We start from the raw sequence: 16942 nt of genomic DNA on the forward strand, positions 1-16942 counted from the left end.
AGTTATAGATAGAGACCTTTGAGTAGTAGATGCTCACAGATGTTTCACTACCCTCAAACAGCATTTGCAATAGACTCACAGGTTAACCAAACATCTTTGCATCACCCCTCTGTTCCACAATGACCTCTATGTCCAAACACGCACTCAAAAGCAAGCTCATTCTACACTTAGATTCATTGCAAATGTAAAAAAACACATACAGTCCAGTCCTCAGTTTCTTAATGAAGTTGTTGTTTTTCACTCAACAGATGCCTTAAGATTAACCCCGACAAGGGATCCAAAGTGGAGTGGAACACGTCTAAGAAAAACCTTGCAGTCAATCCAAAGGTTCTGACGTTGATCACCAAAATTGCGGACTATGAGTGGAGAGCATAAAAAGTTCTCATTTTTATCCTGAGGATAACCTTATCTGTTGTTCACTAGCACTGGTCTCTGGTTCATGGTCAATGTCAACAGCACGGGTGGCCCGCTTTATAGGGGAAAAGTGAAATATAGGCTGCAAATCCTATTCACATTTAGCTAGCATTGGTGCTAGCCAGTTGGTAGGTTACTGTCTGCTGACAGGCTCTCTGTCACTGTGTCCTGCTTTAGGTGTAGCATTGTCTTAAGTATTATCTTCATCTCAGTTCATTGTAATAAGCTATACTTTCACACTTGTGGTGCTTGCTCTGCAGGCACAGTCCCATTCGTTCAGTTATTTTGGTAAAAGTTTGTGTTAAAGTGACAACTTACAACATATCAATACTTATCAGTTAAGTATAATCAGCATAACAATGAGGCTTTTGTTTTACTCGAGTTGTTCTTTGCATATGATTACTTTGCAAATTTCTCCAAGGGAACTCAAATGGCCAGCAGCAGCCCTGAATGTGAGACTTTCAGAAAGCTAGAGCTACTTCTAAACCTGCAGGTTATGGGCCTCAAATATACCCCTTTTCGTTGCTCCAGATGTGGGGAGGCAGATGAATGTTCGAGGTGGCATCGTCCCCTTCTTTTGTGCTCAAGTGTGTGTTTGCATTAGATTCTTTTTTTCTACATGCCTTTGTTTATGCATAAGTGTTAGTTGTTCTTGGATTGTTCCAGGAAGGGTTATCTTTTTGTCAATAAAATCAATGTTAATGATTGAAACAATGTCTCATGTCTTATAAGTAAAATAAACATGTACAAACTGCTCATACACATGAATTAACATAATCTTGATGTAATTATAATCAGGGGTTTTGTTTAATAAGGGTTCTTTGGGTGTTTTGTGACAGATAAAACCCACAATCTTACAGGGAGCACACTTAATTCAAACTGAAAGTCCAGTAAATATTCAGGAAATGTATGTTAAATTACACTTAAAATCTAAATTTACATGTGATATTATGTAAAATTAACAGTGAATTGTAATTTTAAAGCCACTATCTAGTCTTTTTGACATGTTTTGAAAGATAAATCGAATTATTTTGTGTTGTATAATGTAGTATTACATCAAATATAATTGAATATACAACTTTTTTAAATCAAGTAGTGTTATTTAACCCAACTGTTAACTGTATATTTCTGTACATTTAAGCATTATTATTCATATTGCCACATTCATTGACCATGTTTATAGGTAATTTCATTGTTTAATCACGTTAAAATGTTCCTAATTTAATGTTTAAAAGCACATGGAAAAGGCAAAATCCCATGTAAAATTAGCGCAACAAACTCTATTTTCATTACTGAAAATAATTGTATTTTTATGAGAAAGTTATTTTCTGTTATTTTACGGTATTATTTTGGCGCCCCAGCTGGTGGAATATTACTGTTTTTTTACGATGTTTTTTTTAACAGTGTACCTTTGACGTTGCGTGACGAACTCTGTATTCCTCGTCCACACGTAAACGCAAAAAAGGATTTTTAAAAAATCTGTTTTGGGTGATTCGAAATGCTGTTTATGTGTGGACAAAACAGCTGCTTTTTCAAAAATACCCGTGTAGGTGTGGCTGTAGCATAAAAGAGTTAGTAGTTTATTTTATTACTACCTGTAATTTATTGCAGATTACTTTTATTTGCTTAACTGTTTACTAAAAGTTTGAGGTGTGAAATAAACCACAATGGAGCAAAATATGGGTGTGTGTGGTTGGAGGATGTGTTTGTGTGCGTGCGTGCGTGCGTGCGTGCACGCGGGGAGGGGGGGGGGGTGACTTGCAAAACAAAGGGGGGCCTAGCAAAACAAGTTTGGGAATCACTGATGTAGAGATTTGTCTGCTACTGGAACTCGTTGAGGCTCTTTGTTATTTGGGCTCTAATTTGAGGTGCTGTTAATTTGCCATTTCTGATGCTGGTGACTCTGATGAATTTATCCTGACTCTTGGTATTCCTTTCCTGGGGTGGTCCTCATGTGAACCAGTTTCATTGTAGCTCTTGATGGTTTTTGCAACTGCACTTGGGGACACATTCAAAGTTTTGGTAATTTTCTGACTGACTGACCTTCAGTTCTTAAAGCAGGGGCGTCACTACACTGCAAAAAACGATTTTCAAGAAAGTAAAAAAACCCTTGTTTATGGACATTTTTTCTTATTTTTTGTCTAAAAAGAAAATATATTCTTAACAAGCAAGTTTTGCACAAGAAAATAAATCTTATTCTAGGAAAATATGTCTAACTTTTCCTTAAAAGGATATTTCAGCTCTTGAGCTTTATTTACCAGTTACAAGGTATGAAAACCGTTTGGTTGAAATTCCCTAATAAAAACAAGATTATTTTTCTCATTTCAAGAGTAAGGCCACTTAAACAGCTGCTCAGTTTAAGAAATGTATTTATTGACACTAAAGTGTAATAAAACTGCTGTCAAGTTTGACAAAACATGCACAAAAGCTGGAACTAAAAGCACATGATAAACATGAAATAAAGGCCCATTTGAAAAACAGAAACGGCATAACTCATTCACTTTAGGCCATGTCAAACAGATTAATAGATCAGCATCAGACAAGTATCAGTACACATATCTTCACTGTGGCAATGCTACAATCGCATTCAACTGTCAGATTTGATAGAAAACTCAACAACAAAACTGTCCAAAACAATAACCTGATAATACAGTTCATGCATGTAAAGCAGTGTGCCTTTTATAAAACATCTGTTGAACTCATGTGTAGTCCAATTACATCACACAGGTAATATTTCATGACTGCATATGTCATATCTTTGTGTGTGAAACTGTAATATGGAGTGAAATCCATAAGATTATCAGCGGATATCAGCTCCGTTGCTTGTGCCATGTTTGGAATCTCTATCTTATATTACATGTAATCTTTGTCATAACAAATGGTATTGTGCTGCTGGAATTCAAAACAGTACAATGATGAATTGATCACATAGATATTTTTCACAAGCCCAAATATAGGTAAACCACTAGAACCAACAGCACAAACAATTAATGACCTATCCCTTATGTATTTGTTACCATTTAGATTAAGCCATTTAACAGTCACTGCATGGTTTACTTCATCATTTCCAAGGAAGGCCCTCATTTTTTCTTTTAAGTATGACATTATGCTTACTTCTGAGGTTGGTCCTAATGTGCATTCATTGGAAAAAAATGGGGTGATCAAAACTATCCACATTCTGACAACATTCATACATTTGATTATGCTTTATTAAAGATTTGCAAACATTTTTAAAATTTATTTTTGACGCCCATTGTTTGAAAAAGCGATGTTTCGATTCAAATCTCATGCACATATGACGGACCATTGGTCCCAAACGTTTAATTTGGCTTGGTGTATGAATCAAATAATGTTGTTTTGGTGTGATGTTGTTATATGGGAATAGGGCTTTCATGTGCTTCAAGTGCTGTTCAATGAGGATTTTCAACTTGTTAATAGTCTGCAGACTGATGACAGGAGCAAGTAAAATCTGAACTATCTCAATGAGTTCAAGAATGAATGCGTAGTGTTCAGTACCTTTCAACACACACTTTATTTCTAATGGAGCAATCCCTTCAAAAATTACATGCATCATGTCTTGGGGTGTTTGTTGGATCAAGTTGAATGCTGGGAAATTAATAAGTTTGCTTCTTCTGTTTATTCCATATGTTGTTTTTAAGCTGCTTCTTAGATACTCTGTGTTGGCCTTCTCAATTTCGCTACATTGCCGGACATGTCGTTCAAATGTCCGTTCCTCAAAGTTATCCTCATCAAAATAAATTTGCATGTCCTCAAATGAACATTCACACTGCCTGCATTTACTATGAGCAAACCCAACACCCTCTTTAAACCCGCAAAGCTCATGTTGCGCCAAAGTGTCTCCACATAATGAAACTAATGCTCCAAATATTTCACGTTCACCATTTCCAGTTTGAATTTTAACTCCATTATATAGCTTCACTAAGTCCTCATGCAGCCTTTGCAAGATTCCATCTACACCACATTCAGAAAGCGCACTCTTTTTTGCAATGGCAAGTAGACGAATGGCAGGTAGTTTTGATCGATATTTAGGATTAATGTTTCCCAAAGTATAATAGAACATTACCAACTTATTTTTGGAGGCATGAGACCCAAGTGGGTTACAAATTTCAATTTCATCTGAGTAAAGGATAATCTGTAAGGCAGAGGGGTGTGCAGAAAATAAACGGTGAGACTTCATGAGTTCTCCATCTATGATATCATATAAATACTCATTTCTCTAATTTTTCTGCTCATCTATCAATGCCAAAACTCTTGGATGGGACAATAACTGCTCCAAACTTCTGACAAGCGGAACATAATGAAAACATTTGGGCACAGTAGTGAGGAATCTTTTTTTCCCTTTTTTTCCCTTTTTTTCCCATGACAGCAGTATACCCAACACAAACCTCCTCGGACTCCACAAAATTGAAATTTCTCTTTATCACATCATCCTGCCTGTATGTTGTTGAAACAGAGGCAAATGGATCCTCAATCTGGTCGAAGACTGCCAAAACATCTTTTTCAAGTCCACTTCCATGATGCTGCTGGAAAACCTTTTGTACCTGACTTCTCAGATTATTGACCAACGATGCCTGATACTGTTGTAATGCTGCAACGACATCATTCACACCACTCTGAAAAACAGACAGAAAGGACAAACGACATCTTAGTTGTTTGCTATTAAAAGAGATTTATTTTTAGCGAATAGACAACTTATAATGTAAGTACTAATAATGTACGTAGCTCTGCAACCAAAAAAACTGCATAGAATTATTTGACTGTTTCTTATAGATTTTTTCCCTCACTGAAACTGAAGAAAAAAAAAAAATTTTTAAATTCCTTCTCGGATTTCTTGCAAAACTCAAATTTTTAGTTTACTTAAGATTACAATTTTCCTTTTTAAACTGAGACTAAGAGTTAGGTGGCAGAGGAAGGCTTGTGATGGGAGCAACCCTGAAAAGGATAGGCGGAGGCAAATGGATGGATGGCTGGAGACTATGACTGCCTTAGTTTACCTAAGGCAGTCATAGTCATTTGTTGGAAAGTTGGAGGCACATACAAGTGATGCTCGGTTTTGCATAGTTACTATTAGGATAATCAGAATGAATTAAAGGCTGTTACAGTTTAGGGAAATTGTTAATAATAAATGATGAAAAAAAATAGAGCCACATGTTAAAATAATCATTCTAATTTTGTATGAGCACAAACCTGTGAAAGACGATGTTTCTCTCTTGCAGTCAATACAAGAGCTGTTGCTTGTCTGGTAAGAACATCGTGGCAGGAGTCATCCTTCAGAAAAGAGAAATAAATATAGGAATGTTATAAACTGGTAAAATGTTTTATCAAAAGAAGTTGTTATTGTTCAGTAGTGATAGACTCACCATAGATTGGGATGATGCTACTCCATCTGCGAACCCACTTGGACAAGCTGCTGAAATGTTTGGAGTCGAGGTATCATTGTTGGTCTGGGATGGAACAAGGGGCCTTTGCGAGATATGGGCACCATCATCGAAGCCAGAGTACAATGTCTTATTATTGTCAAAAGTACCAAAATGTTCGGGGCACACACTGTCTGGATCATGCTGTATTGTGTTTTGATCAATCACTGCATCTTCTCCTGAGTTCAATCTGGTGTCTACAGCTGCATCCATTGTTGGCTGGCTTGTTGGCTGGTTTTCGACCACTGGATCAGTCCTGTAGGCCCACATGTTACTCAGACTTCTGTTCTCCGCTGATGAGGGTTCCCTCCTAGAACTGCAATTGAGATTAATTGATTAATTGACTAGTTAAAGATATTAATTACAAGCTACACTGATCATTTCTAAATAATTCTATTCTGCATTTGATAATTTACTCCAAAATATGTATGTTTTCAGACTGAGTTTAATAAATTGTTACTAATTTATTGCTGATTGATATTTGGTAGCTTAACTGTAGTTTAAAAGCTTTAAAAATCCTCAAAAACCTAAACCTGGAAAGCTAAACTAAAGAACACAGGAAACATTGAAAATGTTGCAAAAACCTTACAACCTGGAGCAAGGAGCATGAGACATGAAAACCTGAGGGAGGGAACACAGATGACACAGAGGAGAAAATGCAGACGATCCGACAAAGAACAGAGGGAAGCACACACTAAATATACACACACACAGGGAAACGAGGAATTGGCAGACAGGTACGAAACACAGCTGACACTAATCAGATGAGAAGAGACCAGGGGGAAGGGCAACAGAATACACTGATGCAGGGCATGGGACTATCAAAGTAAAACAGGAATAAACATGAACATCAAACCAGGGACACTTGACTCAAGACAAGGGAGGCACGGAGAACACCTAAACACAGGAAATAATTAACAAATAACCAGGAAACTAACTGAAACAATGAATATTAATAAACACAAACAACCAAGGAGACTCTGGACCATGCCCATTGGTTTATTTAAAACAAAAGTAAAAAAAATAAATAAAAATGGTGTTTTCTCTATTAGGAGAAATTAAGCACTCAGAAAAATTGTTTAGAAATAGCATTGATGTGGATCATAAGGAATTAGCATTAACATATCTACTGTTAAGCTGTAAACACAAGTAGGAATCTAACATGAATACTTTATATGATTATTTTCAAAGATATCAAAGTATATAGTCAGTCTCACCTTACAGATTTCTGTGTCCTAGTCGATCCGCTGCATCGTCCATTGCCAAGGTGGTCGGAGTGTGTTCGACGAATGTGATACCAAAATGAATTGTAAACACGATATTCTTTGACACATCCATCTATGCCACAAACTACACGGAAATCTGGACTATGGCTATGTGCAGAATTAATATGACTCAGTAAGGATTTGAGGGTCAGACCCACAAAAACGAAGCAGATAACACAGCGCCAAATCATTTTGTTTCACTGGTCTGTGAACCGTTTTTCCCATAAAGCCAAGATGACCAGGATTATTCCATTAAGGGGTAGGAATGGCTATCCTAATTCGGTGCCTTATAACAGCTGTACTAAGTAATAGTACCGACATGTCAGTATTTACTTAATATAATCTAACTAAATAGTTAAATCTTTAAATATATAGAATTTTATAGATATAAAACAGCGAACTAAACCATTTCTGTACACAACCCCATACTCCTGAGTTGGTACAGTCCAGCTTCGCGCCTCTAGCTTCGCGCCTCAAATTTGGATTGCAGGATTAGTAATATTTTTGGGTCCGGGATACAGTGGTACAGTGTGAAGAAATTAAGGCATGCTATGGAGAAACTGGACGAAATAACAATTGCCACCCTGAAAGGTATGTGACTGTTTTGTTTTTTCTATGTTTTGTGTTCTGCTATGTTGCATGGTAAGTCGCTAGCATGGCAGGCTATACCCGGTTGTTAGCTTAGCTTGTGCGGTTAGCTTAGTTGCATTAGCATATTTAAATATGCTAGTGCTATTACACTACATACATGGGTATTTCTGAAAACTGAGATTTTCCGTTTTCATTTTAAAAATAATCCCGTCCACACGGAAACGCAGAAATGAAGGAAAACGCTGCTAGGAACATGCCAAAGCAACAGGTGGCGATATATTCCTAACCGTGTAGAAATGTTGGCCAATCAGAAGTCTAGAAGCCTCGGTGGGAAATAGTAAAGAAAGATGGGGCATAGAAGCAGAACCCAGTCTGGAGGGACAGTAACTGTGTATATGTAAGTATTTAAACACTGCAGAGAGTACAATTAACAGTAACAGTATTGTAGAAATTCATTTCACCGAAACAATAACGTGGCGCACAAGGCCCACACCTTTGACGCTGCGTTTTCTCCGTTTTTCTCGTCCACACCTAAATGCAAAAAAGGAGTTTTCGAAAATATCCACCCTGGCAAGCGTTTTTAGAAATCTCCTTTTTCAGTGACTGAAAACGCTGTTTACGTGTGGACGAAAGGTGCAAGCGAATCACAAATATAATACTTTTTCCAGTCAATGGGAGGAAGGTAATTTAGAACCTGTGGAGCAGTCAGGAGGGAATATAATGGAATAGAGTATTGTTTTTAAATGGTAAATATTAAATTATGTTTCTTGTGTATCCTGTTTGTTACCCAAGCAAAGCTGTCAGCTGGCTTGCATATGAGGATGATGCAATGTAGTGATAATTGGAAACTCCTATTGCAGAAGCAAATGTTGGAGAAGACCTGCTCTCGTCACTTTCACGAGATGACATCAAAGATCTGTTTCCTGGTCCTGAATATTTCCTCAGGCGTCGGGCTCTATGGCTTGCAGTGCACAAATGTGAAGAAGTAAGTTCTGTCCTATCGCTGTGTGACAAAACTGAGAACACACCAGCTTGTTTTATGCAGTTTCAAGTAATTCCACCAATACTCACTTAACAGATAGACAGTAGAATCTTCTTTAGTTTTGATTTAAATCAAGTGGCCCACACATTTATTAAATATACATATTTTTTATTGTTCAACACTTTACTGATATTTTGTTGTACTTTCTTTCATGTGTAGAGACCTAAAGTTCTTGTGCAATTTTACGTGAAATTAGCCCCATGTACACTGTATTTTAGAACAAGACTGCTGCTGAAAAAATGCTAACAACTACTGGAGATGGTGACTTCTCCAGAGAGGAACCCAGCACTTCTAAGTTTGTGACTATGTCCAACCCAGAGTACATAGTCTTCACAGACAGTGAACTTGAGCAAGCTCGACATTCCTACTTTGAAAAGAAGCGGCTGGGGACAGAGTGTGCTGAACCTTTGTCAAAGGAACTCTTTTGTCGACTTGTAAGAAACACCATGACAAACATGATTTCGATAGCAAGAGCAGCTGAAGACTCCAGATACCCCAGCAAACATGAGGTTGATGCCATGGCAAAGCGATTAATGGAGTACTACCCAATGCTTAAAGAAACGTGTGGTGAGTGGGTAAGTAGCATTTGCTCAATACCACTCTGTGTTAATCATGAGTGATGTATCTTATCATCTTTTAATTTTTACCGTTTGTACCTGTTAGGAGCATGTTGCTAAAAAGCTAATGAAGAGACTCTCCAATGTCAAAAGTCCAAGGAAGGGCAAAAAACCTCCTGCGAAGAAGCCAAGAAAGGATGGGAATGAAAGCATTGCAAAAAGTGACAGCAGTGGGGAGTCCAGTGCATCAACTATTATTCTAGATAAATCACCAGTTAGATCGATGGGCACCCCAGTGCACCACCAGGATGGCAGTGATGAAGAATGTAAGTATAATATAATGCACCCTCTTATTACAGCCTGAGTGTAAATGTGGTTTGGACGATACTTTTTGTTTTTTTGTTAAAAATTCTGCTAACAATGGAACACAACTACTTCACTGTTTATCTTGGAATCTTTGTGTTCCATTTAATAGTGACAACTTCACAGGATTAATGAACAATTTTAAGATAGGTGGTTAGTTAATTTGTTGATCTAATTTACAGAAATATTTTGGTATTTTTGTATTATTGTTTTGCACCAATAACAGATATATAAAGCCTTACTGTGGCAATAAATGATTTACACACCTCTGCTCTGTGTGTTTAGCTGGTTCAGCTGACTTCTTTGACAGCCAAAAAACCCAGGCAAGACACTACAAGACACTTCAAGAAATATACAAGACCAAAAAACCGAACAAAGCTGCTGTTACCCAACTGCTGAACCTGGAGTTTGAGTCTAGAAGACAATTCATTAACTCTGATGCTATAAAGGAGCAGGACAGAGCAGTGAAGATACTAGAGGCATATCCTTGTTTCAGAGAACTGGACCATGTAAGCAGCACTTATTTCTTTTAGCCATCCTGTTATTCCTTTGGGGACATTTTGATATGATTTTCAAATTTCTTAAATACTGGCCCTCATGTTTAAATTGTTATCACTTATTGTCAAGACCAGATACAGAGCTAGACAGATCTATCTCAGTTGGGTTTCTGTCTGTATTTTTCAGGTCCTTGATGAGCTGCGGAGAATTATTCAACCATCCAACTTGAAATACATTTCTGAGATGAAGGATAGATGGGAAATCTTCTACTCGAAGGTGCAGTTTTATGGTGTCATGAAGAAAGTTATGAAGCCGCCAAAAACTTTGGATGGAGGTAATGCTACAGTATCTTGATTTGTCTACATTTATGCTTTGCAGATTACATTATTTGCAATGCTTAATGGTGTTGCCCTGTCTTATTTTTCTTTTTTCAAACCAGTGGAACATGCAGCAGCTGTGTTCAGAGCCCTTCCCGTGCTTTTCCCTTCCAGCACAGTACCACCTAAGAAGCTGGGCATCTGTAGTGAGGCTTTTTCCATGTCCTAAAGGTAAGGCTGCAATATTCTATGTGTATATATTGTTGAATTTTGCAGTTACTCATGTTTTCATTTTATATATTTTACTTTGGAGTCAGTCAAATATTCTTAAAGTTCAGATCCCCATAACATGTTGATGTTAATAAAACCTACAAAAAAAGTTGATCTATTTTAAACTGTAATGCAACTCAAAAATTGTATTTCTTACGGTCTTGTTCTAATCCTCTTTTTTTCTGTCATGTAGACTTCAGAAGACCCTGAAGGCTACCTGCGTCAGCGACCCCTGGCTTGTCCAGTTCTGCTTGTCTCTGAAGGCAACTGCATGATAGCTGTTGGAACCACACCAGTGAGCACTTTTGACCGGAAGGATCTTAATGAGGGACTGCTCTATCTGATGGCATATTACTATGCCCTCCACCTCACATATCCAAAGTGCATTTCCACGCTGCTGTCTGTCTTGCAAACTGAAATACTCAAAGACTCCATCCATGACCGAGATTCAACCCCCTCTTACAAGAAGGCGCTTGGTGAGTGGAAGTCATTCATTGAGTGAGTCTCTCAGATGACAGACTCCATCTGCCTTGTTTATCAGACTCAGTGTTGGTCAGTGAGGTTGTTTTTTTTCTCTCTAGAAAAGTTGTTCAAATGTAAAACACATGTTTGTTTGTGTGGTCGTTAAACTTGTTCTTCTAAAATGTTATGTAATATAGGATTTGAAATAGTGATTGTTTTAAGCTTCAGCAAAATTTATTTTTGATACCAGCCATGAGTGTGTTATACTGTTATTATTCATGTTAAGAGTATCTGGAATATGCACTTCTTATATTGGCCATGTTACACAGTACCCTGCTGAAATGTATAATTTTAGACATGATTCTCCTGGAACAGACCTCAGTGAGTTACTGACCCATTGCTGTGTCAATAAAAGCGCAAAATCTAAGAGTGCTTTTGCTGTCTTAATTTAAGATGAATTCCCTTATTTTTAGTAGCTTTTTGAAGAGATGGTGTCTTATTCTCAGGAATTTTTGCTGATTATTGTTCTCAGAGTCGAAACATAATTCTTATAGTTAGCTCAATCAAGAAAGAAACAATTCAGTTTTAAGAAAATTTGTCCTATAGTAAGGTGTTTTTTTTATGTGAAAAATCTAAATTAAGGTGTCGAATCTTAAAGTAAGCAAATAATTCTTGAAAACAGCTTGTTCAAGAAAGCATAATACTCATTTTAGGTACAGATTTTCTAAATATCAAAGTATATTTTACTTATAATAAGTCATATTTTCTTCAAATAAGCATACATTTTAGACAATTTTGTCTAGTTAAAAGGCATATGGCAGTTAGATTAATTTGCTAGTTTTAAGAATTCTAGTCAAGCAACTTTTGCTTACCCCATTGGCAGATTTTTTGCTCAAAACAAGAAAATTTTGTCAGATTTAAGAATATTTGGCTTGTTTCAAGTATAGCTGTTTTTGCAGTGTAGGTTTTAAGGACAGGGGAGGCTTAGGCCCCAAGAGATGCACACGATATGAACGAACGTAGTGAATGAGCATAAAATTTCACAAACAGAAAACAAAGACTGAGAAATTGTTTTCCTACTTTTTTGGACAGATTAAATATCCTAGGCCACCAATAGATCTATTGTTTTATTTCAGTCTGTTTTATAATACAGTACAACAAGAAAACAGAGGAAATGTGTTTGCTGCATCAATAACAAGAAAAAAACTGAAAATAAAAAAGTACATCATTTTTATGGCTGCAATCACCAGTTACTTGGTGGGTGGAAGCATCAAAGAATGATGTCTGTTTTTAAGAGTGGCAAATCGGTCAATCACTCTGTTGTGACTCAGATGCTGAGTGTGTCTTTTTTCAATAGACATGACTGTGAAGTCTTTTCTGACCCATTGTTTGACGCAGCCAGGAGTGCAGCCGACGCAGTGCACTAAAGGACCTTTCGCACGAGCAGGCACTGTTAGGGCAACTTGGATGGTTGCCTTCAGAGAGGGAAACATGTCTGAATCAAGGAGGTTGTACACAGACAACATATTTTTGGGTGGAAATCCAGCCTCTGTTTTCCGGGTAAGAAAGTTTCTGGCCACCAGAACCTCCTCTTTTTTCAGGTCAAGTCTGTAGTGCTTTGCAAGTTCATTCAAGTGTGGTTCACTCAAGAAGTTCTCAGATTTAGGACTGCATGCCTGGATGCCTTTTAGCAGCCCTGCATCTACACTGCAAAATCTTTGATCAAGCTCGCCAACCATCCGATCCACACAAGTGAAAAGTAACTCTCTTTTCAATGTGTCCGAGTTCTTAATTCAGTGCGTGAACCCACAGTTGCCTCCAGGACAAAATCCTCCATCATCTGTTTGTGCCTTGTCTTGGCACCTGGTTCAGGGATACTGTGGGTGTTACACAGGGCCTTGGTTTTCTCATACAACTCTGAGTGTTTGCCCTTTGGTGTGTCACACACAGCTTGTTTGCAGATAAAAGCTTCTGCCAGGTCTAAAGTCTCTTTCTGCAGGAATTTGTGGAGTCCTTCGGTTACAGACAGAATCGACTGAAACATTAGTAGTGCATAGACTGCTGAGAACTTGTAGGGCTTTGCTTTGAGACCAACAGCTATGGGGGATCCAATTGCAGATAGGCACTCCAAAATGGCAGGCAATGTTTCAAGAACTGCACTGATTGATCGCAACTGACATGCCCAGCAAGTGTTTGGAAGTTGCACAAGCTCAGTTTTTGTCAATCCAAGCTTTGCCTGAGTCTCCATGAACTTATGATGATTGACTAGGGAGGTGCTGAAGAAAGAATACACACACTCCAACAAGCTGAAAAGCTCCACAGCCTCTGGGATAGCCTTGCAAGTATTGCACAAAACCAGGTTGAGTTGATGAGCATAACAATGCACATAGATAGCCTCAGGATGGAGCCTTCTAAAATGTGCTTGTACACCTCCAGTGGAGCCACTCATAACGGCTGCACCATCATATGTTTGTGCTACACACTTAAGCTCTGCAAGACCATTGTTTTGGATTTGCTGCTGAATCTCATTTGCAATGGACTGGGCATCAATGATGTTATCTCTGCAAGTGCAACGAAACGCTCCTTCACTGCACCCTCTGACATGTACCTGACACAAATAGCTAACTGCTCTGCCTTTTCATCCCTTGCCTCATCTGCCATGATGGAATAGACTTTAGACTTTGTCATTTCAGATACAATGACACTAGTAACCTCCTGGGCACAACAGTCAATCATGTCATTCTGGGATGTTGGCGAGATATACTGTACATTTTTGGGGATTATGTTTTTGAAGAAAATCAAACTCCTTCAAAATCTCTATGCACGCAAGAAAATTCCCTCTGTTTGGGCTGTCTTCACCTTCATCATGGCAACGAAAAGGGAGTCCCTGTCTCCCTAACATAGAGGTTACTGCAACAATTCATCTGAGATACTCTCTTCTTTCGACTATCTCACTCACATTTGCAGTTGCTATCATCTGTGCAACGTTTCCCTGTTTGCTAGTTCCCTGGTAGCTTTTCCATGTGACAACACTGTCCTTACGTGTTTGTGCCATCTCATACTTGCCAAAGATGACTAAAGTTTTCTTCCAGTTCTTGTAACCGCTACTGACCAAACTATCATATTTGATGTTTTTGCAAAACATTCTACATGGGAAGCAGAAAGCTGCATTCTGGCTGACTGAATATTCTAACCAGTTGTGCTTTTCAAAACAGCTGTGGTTAAATGCTCACTTCTGTGTACCAAAAGTATCATGTGGATAGCTCTTCAGCTTTACCTGTCTGGGCTCTGTGTCTTTGTCACCTAAATCAAACCCTGTAGTAGAATGAGTTGCTCCAGCTGCTTCATCATTTTCCCTCTCTTGGCCTGTTTGCTCTCCTCTCTCTGTAATAACTTGATCTTCCTCTGCCTCTCGATCCATTTGCTGCAGCTCCCCTGTCTCTCCTTGCTCTCTCTGACTTGAACTTGCCTTTTGACCTTTTTTTTCTCCTTCTGCCTCACCCTTCAAGATACATTAAAACATACAGAATTGTAATGTAAATTGCTAGTATCATGACTTCTGCTCACACGCCACAGTAATTTGTTGCTCCCAAATATTTTGAAGTTACAAACATTACATTTTGAGCACGCATGTGACTAAAATGGTTGCAATTTAAAGCCCTGAAAAATATTACTAAATTACTTGAATTGAAGTAATATTAAAATAGAACCCTCAAAAATATGTGAGTCAGGCTAATTTGACTTGTTATATATATATATATATATATATATATATATATATATATATATATATATACATATATATATATCTTTGCTCTCTCCACTTTCTAACCTTGACTCTCCTAAATAAAAGCTCAAGTTAAACAGGTCTTATATGTTGTACCGTGACTGAAATGTTTCATATTTCATATCCATATTGAGTTCCATAAAATTCTAATCAGACTATCTGCATCACAAATGACTCCATCCTGTGAAATCTTTGACTCACCTCTCCAGCAGGGGTCTCTCCCCTCTCCCTCTCTGTGATCCTCTGCCCTGACTCCTACAGGTTAATGGGGATGGAGGAGTGATTATTATTATTTCCACTGATGATAACCATACCTGAATTGTCACGGTTCTGGGTCCGTGGGACCCAGTATTTTGAGTTTATTATGTTTTGGTGTAATTTTGCATCAGGGATTGTTTTCTTGTTCTCTTGTTGTGTTAATGATGATGATTATGATGTCTATTATTAGAGTTCCATGTTTCTGTTTATCTGGGTTTAAGATGTGGGTTTAGTTGATGTGTCATTTCCTGTCTGTCTCTCGATGTCGAGCCTGCGTGTGATGTTTTATTGTGAAGGTCTGTGTCTCATGTGAGTGTGTCCAGTTTTACCTCTGCCTCATCTTACTGATTGTTCCCAGCTGTGTCCACCACCTGTGTGTAATTCCCGTGTTTCTCTGTGTGTATTTAAGTCGTGTCCTCCATCATTGTAGTTGCTGGTCCGTCTGTGTATCTACCATGTCTCACCCGTGTGTTCACCCTGCTGTCTACCATTGTCTGTCTCTGCTCGCCCTGCTTCATGTTCTGGTTTCTGCGCTACAGTTTAGTTGTTTCTCAGTATAGTTTAGTTTGAGCTCCATTTGCTGTTTGTCCTTATTTTGTGCTTAATAAACCACCCTCACTTCTCCACTACTGCCTGCGTTTGGATCCTCCTTCATTTCCTCCACACGGCTCATCCCACTCGCCGTGACATGAATGAGCTCAGCTCAATTTTTCAGAGCTAAAACGAGTGACAGAAATTAACATTATGCTAACAATTTAACTTAGTGCGCTAGCCAGGTTTTTATTTATCAAAATGGGAGAACCTGGTTCATTAATTACATGGGACTCTCTGCTGTTAGCTGGAGCTAACTAATTGTTACTACCAGCCAGCGATGAAGACTTACTTTCTTGAAAAACTTGCGTATATCCATGATTTCTTGCTGTTTGCCGCATTTACGCTAGTGTGTCCGCAGGTGTATACAAGCGGAGTGTAAAGTAGCAGTGAAAACGAGGACTGGATTTTCGGTAATGTGGATGTCCCCTGTGAACAACTGGAACGGATTGGATAACGAAGCACTGACGCTACCTTAACAGTGTAAAGTGAAAGGGACCAAGCGAGTTATGATCATATTTATGTGAATAGCGACAGGTTTATATTATTATTTCTTTAAACTCATATTCCTGCATCTTTATATTGAATTTGTCTGCAAGTTCTGTAAAATAAAATAAAAAATCGAATAAGTAGAAAAAAAAAAAAGCTTAAGAATATTTTAGGGAGGCTTCAGCACCCCTAAAATAAGCCTAACGACGCCACTGTCTTAAAGTAATGATGGACTGAGGTTTCTCTTTACTTAGCTGATTGGTTCTTGCCATAATATGAATTCTAACAGTGGTCAAATACGGCTGTCAGCTGTGTACCAACCTGACTTCTGCACAACACAACTGATAGTCCCAACCCCATGAAGAAGGCAAGAAATTCCACAAATGAACCATGATGAGGCCTACCTGTGAAGTGAAACCATTTAAGGTGACAACATCATGAAGCTCATTAAGAGAAGGCCAAGAGTTTGTAGCACTGTCAACAAAGCAAAGGTGGCTCCTTTCAGGAATATAAAATATAAAACACATTCAGTGTTCAATTTTCAATTTGGTACATAATTCATTGTATCTTGCTTCATGTATTTGATGTCTTCAGTATGTA

The 16942-nt window shown here is 38.1% G+C and overlaps 1 long non-coding RNA gene and 3 pseudogenes across 1 annotated transcript; 1 reads left to right on the forward strand and 3 right to left on the reverse strand.

Moving 5' to 3' along the window:
* Window positions 1–2288: 2288 nt before the first annotated feature.
* LOC146581783 (uncharacterized) lies at window positions 2289–4789 on the reverse strand (annotated as a pseudogene).
* Window positions 4790–4795: 6 nt separating this feature from the next.
* On the reverse strand, window positions 4796–5823 carry LOC146581784 (uncharacterized). The gene is made up of 3 exons (XR_014888629.1): window positions 5796–5823; window positions 5623–5703; window positions 4796–5048 (listed from the first exon to the last, which is right to left on the reverse strand). It is a non-coding gene; the product is annotated as an uncharacterized LOC146581784 (long non-coding RNA).
* A 1549-nt stretch (window positions 5824–7372) lies between these two features.
* LOC146581785 (uncharacterized) lies at window positions 7373–11825 on the forward strand (annotated as a pseudogene).
* Window positions 11826–12467: 642 nt separating this feature from the next.
* LOC146581786 (zinc finger MYM-type protein 1-like) lies at window positions 12468–14272 on the reverse strand (annotated as a pseudogene).
* Between the last annotated feature and the right edge of the window lie 2670 nt (window positions 14273–16942).

This window comes from Mchenga conophoros, linkage group LG2, assembly GCF_057382185.1.
Source record: "Mchenga conophoros isolate Kocher_MC1m ecotype Shallow Benthic linkage group LG2, M_conophoros_male_GT1.1, whole genome shotgun sequence".
NCBI classification, from domain to species: Eukaryota; Metazoa; Chordata; class Actinopteri; order Cichliformes; family Cichlidae; genus Mchenga; species Mchenga conophoros.